General features: G+C 43.1%; 1 protein-coding gene across 4 annotated transcripts in view; it reads right to left on the bottom strand.

Annotated features, from left to right (window-relative positions):
- tox2 (TOX high mobility group box family member 2) overlaps positions 1-15,821 on the bottom strand; it is a 95,672-nt gene that overhangs the window by 78,854 nt on the left and 997 nt on the right. The window lies entirely within an intron of this gene.

Below are 15,821 nucleotides of genomic sequence, written 5' to 3'. Positions count from 1 at the left end.
CCTAAGCCTCTTTGCTGCTTCCACTTGGTTGCATGTCTCGTCCATGTCACTCAGGGGGCCGGACACGCATTTCACCTGCTGGGACATCCTCTGTCTTTTTCTGCGTTGCTGTAATTTGAGCTAAAGTAACTGTTGTTCAACGTTTATGAGCTGCAACAGGATTCACTCTGTTTCAGTCACGGTTGTTCGGAGGCTCTGTGGTTGATCCTATGCAGGTCTATAAACCGGGCTTTATAGGAGCCCTTGTCGTCATGGTTACAATATATGCACACAGGGATATACGTTTACGGAGCGGCTGTGGTTTGGTTTGCTTTACAATACACAACCAGGCTGCAGGAGTTCCTACAAATCTAAACTGCTGTGCTGAGTCCCGTCGTCACAGCAGAGACAGCCTGGTCTCGTCAAAGTGAGGGGAAGAGCAGAAGTGTCACTGAAAGGTCGAGCGGTGGTTCAACTCTGGGTTTTGAGCATCTCACAGCTTCATTGTCAAAGAGGCACCTTTTAAAACAACACTTCAAAACTTTCTCAGACATAGAGAGCTGAGGAACTAGTTTGAAACTTGTTGGTTTACATTTAGTGTCCTACAACTTGTAAGCGGAACTTCACGAAAAAATTATAATTTTGATTAAATTAGGTGGAGGGGAGCAGCAAGAGCCCATACGGTGTCCAGAAAGCTTTATTTTTGTCACTTTCTCTAACATTGTGACAATTTTTTTTACATTTTTGTTGATTTCTCAGAGAATAATTCATGGATCTTGAAAGAGAAACATAATGTTGTACAATAAGGGGCCTGATATTTATGAGTTTGTGCAGTGTTGTGCAGATCCCAATAAATATCTTGAATCTAGTGAACTTAAATGTAGTTTCATAGACTGTGGGCGGCCTTGAACTTATGGAACTCCTTGACCTCATTGAACTCATTGAACACCTTGAACTCCTTGAACTCCTTGAACTCATTGATCGTCATTGATTTAACTGTAGATAAACAGATCTTATGGTTGGTAGAGAGGCAGTCACGACGCCTACGACTAGTTCCAAAAACCCATTTTCAGTTGTTTGTTTTGTCTTATTAACAAGTGAAAACTAAAAGACATTCAATCATCAAAGATATCAGTAGTAAGTAAATCAGCAATTCCTCATATTTAACTGGAACCAAGTGTTTTGCAATTTTTGATTGGAAAATCTTACTCACCTAGAAAACTTTCTTTAACTATAACCGCTTCATGAGACTCATACTCATACTGTTCTTTATTTTTTGTGGGAAAACTCCAATGTGATCACAGTGTGTTGGGAGCACTGAGTTTTGACACCAAAGACAAGTGAGTGTGAGCAGGTGCATGAGCCCGAACACATGCATGCTTGCAAAAGTGTACTGTGTGAACGTGTGTCTATGTTAATGTGCGGTGTGCTACTGACTCTCTCTTTTTGCTTCTTTTCTGTTATTTCCCCATAAGTTTGCAGAATTGTTCTCCTCGCCTCTTTCTTTCTCTGTGTGCCAGATAAAGCCTTATCTCTCCATCGCCTCTTCCTCTCCGTCAGTTGTTTGTTCGCTCATTTCTTGCACAGGTTCAGAGCTGCAATACTTGACACTTTAACATCATTTAACAGCCTGGCGGTGTAGTCTTAAGTCACACACACACACAATTACTCACCTCTCTTCACACCATCATACAGTATCTGGCGAGGCATGCATGCAAGACAACATTAAATAAAATCCTACGCATGCGACATAGGCAGGAGAGGCACATGAAAGCGTCATGGCACACACTCAATGCCCTGAAGGTGTATTGGCATTCATCTGTGCCCGTTCGCTCTATCTGCAGAGTTCCATTGGGGAGACAGAGGAGCCTTGTTTCCACTGATACACAGCTTTTTGATTCACTTAGCCGGCTTTGTCGTGTGCATGTTGGATTAAGCCTCTGATGGAAAAAATCAAGCATGCAAGCGTGCACGCTCCTGCACCCACAAATCTGCAAACAGCCATTCGCACAATGGACCCCATTAATTAGCTCATCATCTCGGTCCCTCTGCGCCGCCGCTTCGTGAATCTGGTTTCAAAGTGCACTGTCCACACTTGTCACACGGGGCTGGGATGGCATTACGGCGTTGGACGATCCAGTGTATTCCCATGTGCTCTCCGGGGACGGGCGGAGACACTCGTAGTTTCCTCTGTCCACCGTTTGGTTAATGCTAAAATTGCCCGCGGAGAGGCTAAGATGATTTGACAGGGCACGTACAAGAAAAGGCTATTATGACGCCACGCTAGGCTGATTCTGTAAGAACAGCTCGACTGGACAGGTCGATCCATTTGCAGATTAGCCGGCAGTGCATCAGAGGCAGCTGGGTTTTTACAACACTCCACAACAAATACACAACAAGCTAACAGCTCATGTTCATGGCTCTGAATTTATCATCTCCTCTCTCTCTCCCTCTCTCTCCCATAAAACAGTCGTTAGGGGCATTTTCACGCTGCGAAGACTGGTCAGAAATTTTTATTCAGCCCATGAAATACTTGAAGAGAAACCATGAGAGTTTACTTGAATGTGCAATATATTAAAAACAAATTTAAACAAAGAAAGAATCAGCATTTTCTCCTCTTTATTGTGGTTTATACTTATCTGAGATCACGGGAGAAGGGGAACTTCTTGCTTTAGTGTCAAAACAACTTCATGTCAATTAGTGTTGGGTTCTACAAAGATGAAAGGAAGGAAGTGGTAACACAGTCGGATTCATTCTACAGCCGACTGATATATCGGAAATCTGCCGATATCAGCATTCCTGACAGATACCAGTAACGGTAAGATTTGAAAACTTTAATTTTAGAAAGAATTTGCATTTTTGTGTACATATCAGTAAATTTGTATTTTTCATGATTGAAGTTCTACACATTTGGTTGTGTTTCTGTTATTTCTTCAGCCAAATAGGTGGTTTTTGTTCGTGTTTGTTATTTAGCACGATAACGCACACAAAAAAAACTACACTCGAAGGAAAACCACAAAACTTAGACTTAGACTTAAAAAAATTGCATTTGGTGCAGATCTGCATCAAGGGGTCGGATGCAGAAATCATTCTCTCTAACATTATGAGACTGTTTTTCACAATTTTCATGGAATTCCCAAAGAATACATCATGAATCTTGATTAAACAAAATCTGGTATGTTAAGGGGACTGATATTTATGAGTCTGTGCGATCTGGTGCAGATCCATATAAAAATCTGGACCTAGTGAGTTTAAATTGGGTTTGATAAAGAGACCATAAAGGTATGTGCCATTCTAGTTTATAATAAAGTTTACGGTCAAACTGTAAAATATCAGGCCTCAATTACATGTCTTTGTCATTAGGTTTTAATAACGACATCTCAGAGGCAATTATTTTCAAATATATATGTCAGCCGTTATATCGGGGCCATAATTTTTTTTACTCCCTAACATCAGTATCGGCCCCAAACCTCTTTATGAGCCACGGTTTTATTCATATACTGTCTGTCAGGCATTTTGGATTATGATAAATGTCTTTATTGGAGCGTTAACTTTTGTTTAAGTCCTTGAGCAGTTTTCTCAATCAAAGAGCAGATGTCCGATGTGAACTAGGACTTCATCATTTCAGCGCTGTAGACTCTGTGCCTCTTAAAAATTCTCGGAGTATAAACGAGAACATTTGCAGACCACCACAGATTCATACCTTTGCCATATACAGTGCAATTCCTCCGTGTGCGTACTTGCCGCAGCAGCCTCTATACTTTCGCCCTCTGATGTTATTTTTTTTTCCTCACATATAATTTAGCCGGTCATTATTTTCAAATTAGAACGGTGAAGTCTGTTCCATGTCTCATTGTGGCTTGAGGACTTTGTGGGGAGGCGGAAGAGCCGCTGAGCGATTTGCACACTTGTGCACCGGTTTCATATGTTGACTGGGACCAACAACTGAGGTTTACATGCGACTATGTATACACACATCATCACACAAGTCTGCATAGGGCTTTCTGATATGGCACGGCCGGTGTAATGGCAAAAGAAGCCAATTTACAGTTTATAACTCAACCACACATCAATAATAGGAAAAAAAAATAGATTACAGTAAATCCATGGTTCAAAAGCTGCATACCTTTGAAATGTCAAAGGGGAAACCACAGCGGATAACTCATCTCAAAACTCATTTCAACTGCACAATGCAAGCTGTATTACAAATATTCAACAGCCTCCTGTTCCCTGCAGGTATTTTTCAGCAAACCCTTCTATAGGTTTTCATTTGAGATGAGAAGAGAGGAATGTGTGTTTTTTTTTTTTGTGCGTTTTTTTCACAGGCAAGCGGCCAAACCAATTTAATTACATTCCAAATGGGCACAATCTCCACACAGCAACCGGCCCCGTGTTTTATTTCTCAAACTTCAACAACCTTCTTGACTTTCTCGGAGTAATTGAAATCTTCCAATCCCCCCACCCCCGCACCCCCATGCGCGTCATTATGCGGCGTGGCAGAAAGTACAACAAACATAAACCGTGAGGAACAACAAGTAGATTCCGGCTCCAGCGAAACGGGCCGCTACAGCCAATTTGTAACTTCATCAGCGAGTCTCGACACAGTGTCTGAAGTCAATTAAAGGAATATTAGTTGGTGTAAACGGAGCGGGAGCCGACGCCTTTCTCCGGCCTGCTGGTGTCAGCAGAATCCTGTCAAACACTGAGGAGAGGTCACCACTTCTCATTTTTGGATTTGTTCTCGCAGCCTCCAGCCGTGTCCCCCCCCCCCAAAACAAACATCAGCAAACAAACACAGAAACAATTCTTTTGATGTGTAGGAAATTCATTTGATTTGTGGACGGACGTGAAAACGCTCCTGCATCAGAAAGATATGGAGCTTTGCAGAACGACTGTCTGCTGCGCCAGGAGCTAACGTTTCAGTACAAATGAGCAGAATCGCAGTAATTAAGAACGCGGCTCCAGATAACACGACAATTTGGATAAAAAATAAATAAGATGTTTTTCTATTTCGTAAATGTTTCTGATGGTTGCGCTGAACTGTTCCCATCACTACACGGATAGCAAGTATTTCCAATTAATGTTTCACTCCATGATATAAAACATCAAAAGACCTTTAAAAGCGCTTACTGGCAAATCCTTTAAAGTCTCTCTGGCTTTTTTTTCCTTTTTTTTTTTTACTGCAAAGACAAACTATAATCTCAGAGAGGTCCTCCCTTCTACCCGGTGGGTAATTATGGGATGGCAGGCAAATAAATCATCAAATCCAGACTGGCAGGAGCGTGGACGCCTCTGTTCACCCCGGAGAAAGGTCTTGAGGTGACCAAAGCACCAGGCTCGGTATCAGTCACACATTTCTATGTTTGTTTCAGGAAGTGCTCATAACTGACTGTGATCTTCAAAGGCAGCAGAAATCCCTCGAAAGCTTAAATTCCTATGTGGCCAAAGTAAAAAAAAATAAAAAAAGTTAAGCGTTAAAATGTGAATCTATTAACTTTTAATTATCCCATATTTTCTGTACACACATCTGCACCTCTCTCTCCCTCTGTCTGTCGCTGAACCTGTCTGAGAGCCCAGCCACATGCCAGTGCCTTTGTGTCAAAGATTAAGTGAAACCAGGAGGGCCGGCAGCGCTGTGTTTGCACAGCGAACACACTCGGTTTCAGCTGCACCAACACATCACATACCGATCAACACACTGAGAGCTGCAGCCGAGCAGGAGCAGCTTACTGGAGACCCATGATTCATGAAGACAGGGCGGAGAAATGTTGGGGAATTTAAAAAATGAAGTGTAACATCAAGCTCCTGAAGCGTTGTTCTGCATACGGGTGTGTGTAGATTTAAAAAAAACAAAACAAAGCAAACAAGGTCAAATCAGAGCAGAGGAAGATTGTAAGTTCATCTATTGCTGTTCCTCACTGAAAACATCTATCAACATGCAGAGCAGAAGAAAATTCCTGGAAAGCATAAGGCATAGCTACAAAGAAAATATTTTACGAACAAAGCCCAAAAGTTCCAGAGGTGGTTTACTAGACTGAGGCTAAAAGGGGCCTGGGGGCACTGTGGGTTTGTGGTGATAGGGAGGGGAGTCGCACACATACTTGGCTCAGAGACGCACACAGACAAACGGCACATGGCAGAGGACCAGTCCTCCGTGGCCTCACCAACCCGCTCACTCACTTCCTTCGACAGAACTCGAACGTGATCGATTGACAAACCGCCGTCGATCGCGGGCGCAAGTGTTGAAAAAGTTTGGTTTGGTTTTGATTTATCAGGTTTTATTCATAATGATCAATGAGATTGTAGTTATTTGCTACAGCTGCCATCACTTTCTATAACATTGTGAGGCCATTTTCTTGACATCTCTACAAATTCCCAAGGAAATAATACATGGATCTAGATTTTTTTAAACCCCCTTATTTACGGGACTATGAGTGTGTGTTATTATGTATTTAATTAAAGGGGACTTTTAACTGGGGAGTTACTGTGTGCTCTGTAGTTCGAGGATACAACTAACTGGCTTTCTTTTGTTATATTGATCTGTTCATGATAAATTATAAGTAAATAGTGAGTAAACCCACCATGATTTCTGTGTTGCTTTGTCCAATCAACGCCAAGTTCCAAGAGTTTTCACTTTACAGGAGCATGAGTCCGTCTATTGATTGATATTCAAAACTGTTCCCCAATACATTTCCAATAGATTTATCTTCAACACTGCTAATGTCGCTGTGTTTAAATCAGTGTGACGACATTAATTAAGATTGGCATTCTAGTGTGTTTGTTATTTATTTATTTATTTGTTGGCCTATAAAGTCACTGTGACAATTACAGAAGGAAACAACGAGACGCGTGAAACAAAAATTTAAACTAACAAAGCTTCTTATCTTTCTGATCAACCTGGCGACACAAGTCTCGACCACACAATCTTCTTCCAGAGCAGAGACTGTAATCACACTCTGCTGCTTGTTCAACGTGTGGAATGTTTGCACCTGGTTAACACTGATACATATTCTGTGCATACAGTAATCACCGTGGCAGCGGACCCAGGCTGTTGCTGCACAACAACCCCACAGCATTTCTGTGGTCTGCATGCTCACATGTGTTTATTTACACTGAGCGAGTGTGGACATGCTTGAATCTGCATGCGTGCATATGTGTGTCTACCTTTTGAGTCTGTCTCTGGGTGTGTGTGCCCGCTGGTCTGTGAGTGCGGACCTGAACCAGTCATCTCCAGTTCTATTTGCACAGGACATACCTCGGGAAGCTAAGACAACTGTTCATGTTTGCCCAGGCTTGCGAACCTCTCCGAATACGACCAACAGCTGCATTCTTCGACAGCGCGGACACTGTGTTTATCAGCGCTTTTATACGTTCAGCATATGGAGTCTGTTGGACCACGCCATCCTTTTCTGAGGAAACACCCTGTGAGAGTAAAGCCAGGGGACAGAAACGCCACCAAGGCTACATCCACAATACGTTTTCATTTTAACTCCGATACGGAGACGCCTGCTGTCCACACATCTCGGGAGTTTTAGTTTGGAAACCGTGGAGCAGCGTTGGAAACAGTGACTAAGCTACTCAAACAACCGCTTGTTGATTGGGTTTAGGTAACCTTTGCTGATTCGCCCGGCTCCTATCACATGACCCCCTTCCTTGCTAACAGCTGTTGTGCAGCTAAATTATGCATTTAGCTGCAACGGCCGACATGAGTAGGACACAAGCTCTTATGCGAGCACAGACTTGCTTTCCTGTTTATACCAGTACAAGCACACCCAGTGTACGTGAGTGTGTACATGTGATTTGCATTTTCAGGCATGTTAGTATGGACAGGGATTAAAACTGATCCGGAGCCAAGATGCTCGTTTGGCTTTATTTTGAAAATGTTTTAAAATGAAAACGTGGTAGTATGGATGTAGCCCAAATATCCCATGTGCCATGTTGCAACTCTGACAGGCAAGTTCCCTCTCCTTCTTACATAATGTTAGACTTTATTACCTGTTCCTGAATCAGCTGTCAATCGGCTAATCAAAGCACACGTCTTTGAACATGGAGAGTGAATCCTGTCCCGCACAAAAACCCATTGATGAATGGTTCATTTCGATGGGTAATGTGACCGGCGAGAGACACTGTCCCTCCCAATGCTGTGACACCCACAACAGATGTGAGCATTCAAGTCCACGAGCTGTCAAAACGTCCACACTCCAAACTGTCAAGGTGCCTCGAAATTGCCCTCATCCCCCTCTCCTTCACTCCCTACTCCGTCCTTAGTGTTTCATTTCCTGTGTAAAGACTAAACGGCGGCCTCGCACCGCTACACGAAGCGCCTGTACTGAAAAGAAGGAAAAAAATCACGATAGTACCAAAACATAGGCTGTAATATGCGGTTCCCAGAGAGACGGTATGAAAAAACAAATTGTTGGATGAGCTGCAAGATCGTTGCAGAGTGGCGAGTGTGAAAGTGAGAGATGATGAGCTCCGTCTGTGCTCTGTTTGAAATGTTGATACGGTTTTCTCATACAATGATTGAGCTAATTTATGTACCAAAGCCTGCTTTACACAAATCTGCCAAGGCCAATAACGACGCTCATAATCTCGAGAAGAATCACTTTGTGGTCTATTTGTTTATGAATGAAATGAAGCAATTATCCTAATGAGGATCAGCTTTCCCCGCGTTCGCCGGGAGAACACAACGCAAATGTTTTGTCTTCGCTGGATCCACGTTGGCGTGCGGCAACCGTAATGGTAAAAAATCAGGAACAACTAAAAAGGGGGGGGAATTATAATTGAGGCCACGCGGTTCACAGTGGGGATACTGAAGCTGCTGTTGCCGCGCACTTCCTGACCTACCGTCTGAACCACATGCATGTGGATGATGCTAAATGTCGGCAACAACACTAACTTTACTTGTGCCCTCGGTGAACCAAAGATATAAAGTTGCATAACAGAAGGTCACAGCAGTCTGGATGCTTGTATTGACTCAAAACAGAGCCAACAACTGTGAGATAGTGTCTTTCTGTCGAGCCTTTTCTTTATCACGCTTCTTCTTCCTCTTTGTTCAGGTTATTGACGGGTGGCAACCAGCGTCAAGGTGCATTACCGCCAAACCACTGAGTCTATACGGTAGAGCTAAACATTTCTCGGTGTTCTGCCATCTACTTATCTCTACTGAAGCATGTTATACGGTACTCTTCTTAGTCTGAGGAGAAAAATCAAAGCCACATTTTGCAGAAATCAAAGGAATACATTACTGGACCCGTTCATATTGTAGCGCTGATGGAAAGAAAATAAATGTGCGTTTAAAATGCTACTGTAGCACATTGGAATACAGTTTCCTCTTCTCATCAGCAGGCAGAGCAGAGGACGGAGCACAGAAATGGTTAAATAAATCACATGAAGCAGATGCCTCTCTCTCTCTCTTTCTCGCTCTCTCTCTCTCTCTCTCTCTCTATCTCTCTCTCCCTCTCTCTCTCTCTCATACACATGCATGCACGCACATACACACACATTCTTTAGTGAAATCCATCAATCAGCATTTCATGCAGTTTGGGCTTGAACCACACCAAATGCACTAAAACAATAAACGTCTGTCTTTCAAGTCGCTATCTGGACTGGAACACATCTGGTGGCAAGGCTCATTTTGGTTTCCACATCGTTGACTGACATTACGGTCTCAATGGCGATCTGAAAAATAAAGTACCCCTAAAAATGTCTCTCCATTTTCCCCTCCATCTGAAACCTCCCCCCTCTCTCTATCTCTCTCGCTCTCTCTCTCTTTCCCTCTCTCTTTACACACAAACCAAATCAAATCCCCCTCCCTGCACAAACCAGCTAACCTCTCGAAATGCTATTCCACCACCCCATCCCCCAACCAATCAAGAACTGAATATAAAACAGCACAAGGAAACTGGGCTGAGGAGGGTAGGCGCTGTAGGAGGATGAGGTGGGGGCGGGGGGGAGGGGGCAGACAGTCGAACAGGGAGAGAGACAGACAGGCAGGGAAGGCGACGGCTACCAGTGGCCTCCTGAGGTGAAGACAAGCTAACGCCCGGGCAGATCGGGGCACCTTTACAACAAGTGCAGGGGCTGAAACGCACAGGCATCATCCAGCTGAGGAGCCGGGGGGGTCGAGCCTGATTGTAGCAGTTGGGTTTCAAGGGGCAGTGACTATAATTAGGGTTAATGTGATTTAATGAGGGGCCACGGTCTGGGGCCAGAGCTGGGCTGCTCCCATTTGCGATTCAACGTCAGAGCGGGAATTACTCTGACGTGTCCTGATGCGGCCGCGCCTCACGTCACGTCAGCTTGCCGTGTGTCACCGAACCTGAGATCCCTCTATCGGTCTCAACCCTAAAAGCATTTCTCATAATGAAACGACTCGACTGGCTGATAGATCACAGCGCAGAAGCTGTACGATTTGGATAGGAGCGGTATATCACAAAAGTGTATCGGGAAGAGTTTAAAAAAAAACATGCACTGTCATGGCTGAATCCTCTGTCGTTAACACAATCCATCATGGACATAAATAGCCAGTTTCTATGGACCTAAGTGATTAAGTAGCTAACCAGGAAAGGATAAACCATACTATCTATTTTCAGCCATACATGACTTATGACCCTCTTAACACCTCTAGTAGCTCTGCGTCACGTCTGGTGTGTTATAAAGTGCCGAGCTGAGAAACGGGGGCGGGGGGGGGGGCTGCAGACTCTGGTCGAGGCTTTGTCACCTTCACTATCCCGTCGGTTAAACTGAAGTCAATGGTGTTAAATCCCTGTTATGGACTGAACTGTATCCATTCACCTGTTCTGTGGAGCAGACCGCTGCCCTGTAAATACCCCCCCCCGCACATAGAAATGATGGTATCACTGAAGTGGTGGAACCAGGTCTACAACATTATGTAGATCTACAAAATTTAAGGCAATTCTGCATGTGGCTGCATATATAAATCTGATTCCGATGAAAAATGCTCTAAACGTAGCCGTCGTTTCCTTCTTCCTTGGTTTTAAATCAAAAAGCCATAAGCTTCATAAATAGTGCAGTTTTCTCCCACTGTACTGGTGTATGCACGGAGCACAATCTGAGCGGCGCTGCTCCAGAGAATAACACTGTGGCTACTTATCATTAACTCAAAGACACAATCAGCCCCAGGCGGTCCGGCTTCCCTCCATAACCTTTTGACATTGCTGCTGGGAAGGTAAATGAGAGAAGAAGTTCGACGCAGAGAGGGGGAGAAGCGGGGGGGAGACATAAAGACTTGATTATGAATCATGCCAGGAAGTGGTTAGACCGAAAAAAGAGAAAGATAACTCCACCAAGTCGACTGCGTTAATGATTTTTCTTTTGAAAAATACAGAAAATAATGTTAATTGCACGACCTCTTATCATGTTAACTATTATTTGCTCTGAGTTAAATGACCGTGAAGGGATTAGTACAATAACCTCGCCACTTTGGAGTGTCCCCAGTCCCTGCAGCTTTACACTGCGTTTTTCCCCTCTGGTGTTGCACTTGAGTCATGCATGGGTTAACATTTGCCCAGTGAGAACGGTTGGGATATTGCAACTCGGACTGGCCAGTCAGCAGAATGTTATGAATGGGCACAATGAAAAACCCCAAGTCCACGCTGTCGACCCAAGAATGCTTGCCTCCATGTAATTAACTTCTCTGTGTGTACAGAATGAGGCACTGCTGGAATAACTCTTCTTTTTGCTGTTTCTATTACGGTCATGTTTTGAGGGGAGAGAGAGAGAGAGAGAAGAAAAAAAACACATTCTGAGAATTCAACAAGGGGAATATTTTTGTCCATCCATACTTTGAAGTATCCCATGACTAATGTAGTGATTTAGATAGAGGTGAAAATGGAACGGACCACTTGAAAGGAGGAGGGGTGCGTGCTCTTCAAAACCTGCTCTTTAGATGGAAAAACGTCTGCTGCTACATTCACTCATATAGAGACATACAATAGGGCAATGCAGAGTGTAACAGGAAAATCAGGATCATTATATAAGTGAGGGTTATGCTGCTCCAACATACTCGAAGGTATGTTAATAATTAGGTATGCACTGCACACACACATGCACACACACACAGCAGAAATGCTTTGATAAATCTATCACTTCTGTAACAAATTCCACTGCACAAACTCTATATCAATAAAATGTTTGCACCGCACTGCGGTGAAAACAGCTTGGGCATATATAAATAACGTACAGTACGTTGGAACCGGCTGCAGCTATGTAAAGAATAACATCTGCAAACCATTGGATTATAAACCTACAGTATAACTACAGTGTAATTACATGAGAGCCTCTCTCTTGGGCACTGTGCTGTTAGAGGGGAAGAGAGATGAGGAGAAAGTGGAACAGCAACAGTAATCTATCCAACTTCATTTCACCGGAGTGATTCTGCCCGGGGGTATGCACAAGTCATAATGCATTTGACAAATAGTCTCCTGCTAAAACAGGCATTTGCGAAGAAGTGGCCTTCAGCGCTGGTATACACAGCTGAGTGTACGCTGAACAAACAAGCCTCCCACTCAGCAGAGATACAGAGAGGCTTCAAAAAGATTAGACGAAATCTTGGGCGAAAAGTAAAGATGACTCACGGAGATTGTGCAAGTGCAGGACAATGCAAGTTGGATGGAGCGGCAGAGCCGTGGGGTTCACACCAAAACACAAATCAATGCCTTTCTTCATGTGTTGTTTTTTTGGCATTGTTCTGAAATGTGGTTGTTTTATCAAGGAATTTACAATGAAATGTAGACGAGCACAAAGGCCTTTCTCCCTTAATCTCCCTATCGTTTTGTCTTTTGGCCGTGAATCGGATAATGGATTTAAAAAGGAAATCAAAGCATAAAGTCATTAAACTCAATCACCTTTTGATTTAAAGCATTTACGGGCTGTAGTCTCCTTTAGGACGAGTCTACTCACACCCGAACAAATTCTCATTGGACAGACTCACCAGGGTTACATTCAGGTGAAAAGAAGCAATGAAAATTAATATCTTGGACTCACCCATCTATCGTCAAACATCACTTGGTCCTACTTATGTAAAGTTTACTGAACCTTTACTCAGAATCCGCTTTAAACTGATCTACACAATGTTTGACAAGTTCTCCTTGTGGCTGCATTTTGGTAAAACAGATGATGAAAAAGTCAAATGTGGACTTTTTGCAAACCGCAGTGTGCTTCTCACAGCTCAACCACCACCATGGCAGACAATCATTTTTACTTTTAACACATGTTTATTGCTTATAAACAGAGAGAGTGCATTGTCCTATTTAGTTAAACCAAATTGCACTAGGGATATTGTTTATTGATAACTTGAAGGAATACCGTGCAGATTTTGTTTTCCTGCGACCGATGAATTGGTTGAAGTGCAGGTACGATTTCAGTCTTTCTTCGTACTGCCTACAGACGGAGGTTTTACGTCTAATTGCTCGGGAGCCACTGCCTAAATTCAAAGGTCAAGTGCATTCGGTCTGTAGTATTGACGTCTGTCAGTGTGATCCATAATCCTGCTACGCATCAATCAATCATCAGTCTCAATGTCGTTGATCAGCTCCGACCAGTTTTCGGCTTTCACATTCTTTACGTTCCTCTTTTCTTAACCCCTTCAGGTAGAAAACAGGATCCAAGCATACGTGCACGCACACAAACACACAAACACACACACACGTGCAGTCTTTATCACACAGCCCAACAGCACCTCTCAGAAATAGTTATGTTTTAAGTTTACACCAACAGAACAGGAAGTGATGGGCCTTTATTTATGGTGTGTCCTACTTAGCATTACGCTAACTTCCTGGTTGGTGTGTATAATAATGCATAATCTGACTAGTGAGTTTCACACGGGCTGGAAACACACCTACAGTAAAGTGTGCTTGTTTTAGATGTTGATCTTTTCAGGAAGCCTTACATAAAGTGTTTGAGTCTGTTCATGTGCTCAGCTCTGCCTTTTGGAATCATTTCAACCTGTCAATTGCAATTTGTGACAACAATTAAAATGTGAAAAAACTGATATTTGCAAACATCTTTCCAATTTCCAGCTAAATACTAATAATATAAAAAAAAAAACATGCAAGTAATAATCATAACTGGCTTCATAATGTCTGTGGATATAAATAGATAACATGTTTTATATATAATCTTTACAAGCCGCAAGTGAAGCAGCATGAGCCCACTGCAGCACTACGAGCACCGTGCTCCTCCGGGGGGGGGGGGGGTCAACTCCATCCTCCTCTTGAAATGGGACCGCCATAAAGATGAACTATTGCCAAAATGTCACATTAAGCTCCTGTATCACTATTCAACAGTTATGTGTTGCAGCAGCAGCACAATAAAGATAATGTGTCACTTTACATCTTAGTCACAGCTGTTACTTCTGTCATGACAATGTTATACGATTCTGTCCTTGAAACCTAAACCGGCTTCGTACCGGGCCAACAACCTCTACGCTGCCTGAATCATGATAACTAGTACAGTCCACTGTGATGGGATACTGTCTTAGTCTGAGAGAGAGAGAGAGAGAGAGAGAGAGAGAGAGAGCGAGAGAGAGCGAGAGAGACACAGAGAGACACAGAGAGAGAGAGACAGAGAGCGAGAGAGAGCGAGAGAGAGAGAGAGAGAGAGAGAGAGAGAGAGAGAGAGAGAGACAGAGAGACAGAGAGACAGAGAGACAGGTTCCATTGTGATCTTAAATATACATCTGCAGCTGCTGTGTGTATTTGTGTGTGTGTGTGTGTGTGTATTTGTGTGTGTGTGTGTGTGTGTGTGTGTGTGTGTGTGTATATGTGCAGTACTTACACAGACTCATGCAGAGAACAAACAAGTGTGTACGTATGATTATGGGTATGGTAGAGAGTGTGCATGTGCAGCTGCCTGTGTGTGTGTGGGTTTGTGTGTGTGTGTGTGTGTGTACAGTACATGCAGGTGACTGTGTGTATGGGGGGGATTAACAATTCAAATTTTGTACTGTGCTATAATGTTTCATTTTGTCATCAGCAAATGTTAACTGCCTGCTGGCCTCCCTCCAGGTGCTAAGGCAAGCAAACCGCTTTGAATGCCTCCTTCCAGCTCTGGCCAGAAATGTTTACACAAGTTTTACATTGACCACAGAAAAAGAAACCAGCCTCGTTGCCCGTGACTTGTAATCTTCAGCAGAACTATTCGGGCAGGTTTGTCTATCTGCCATTTGTCTAAAAAGATTTGCCATAAAAAGGCCACAGTCAGCACTGTCGCTGGGCATGAAAGGTGTTTTTACAGTGAGGTATGATTTATTTACAGCTGGCCTAAATTCAACAGGAATATCAATAACTGAATAATTCAGGACACTCAACAATATTTAGCTTCACCCAAAGGGCACTGATGGAAAATGTACATGTGATACTTCAAATAGACGCTTTTCAGCTGAAATCAATTATCGGCACAATTTTTCTCTCTTAAATTACAGTGTCAGAGGTTACATCGACATTTCGTGCGTAAATACGCATGAGCATTCGGCAGCTTTAGCCAGGTTTTCATGAGAGCATAAAAGATGAAGAAACGTCAATGTCTAACTCGTTAATTCTTTCCCATTAGGAAGGGTTTCTTTCTGAGCTGCCGATGAATAATTCATTCTTAAAAAAGTTATAATGTGATGAGATTAGATTTATGCGCAAAAAGACAAACGAAGAACAAGCGTGTGAGGATGAGCCTCTATTTCGCGGAGACACTTGTGACAAGCGATGAGACAAAATAAGACAAATGAAAACGTAGACTTGTGTATTATAGAATGCTCAAGATATATATACAATATATATACAGGAGCATCGCAAACAGCCCGACACACACAGCACGCTGTTACCACG

This window comes from Platichthys flesus, chromosome 2 (assembly GCF_949316205.1).
Source record: "Platichthys flesus chromosome 2, fPlaFle2.1, whole genome shotgun sequence".
In the NCBI taxonomy this organism is placed as follows: domain Eukaryota; kingdom Metazoa; phylum Chordata; class Actinopteri; order Pleuronectiformes; family Pleuronectidae; genus Platichthys; species Platichthys flesus.
The sequence above is the reverse complement of the archived record's forward strand: the minus strand, read 5'-3'. Positions and strand labels throughout refer to the sequence as shown.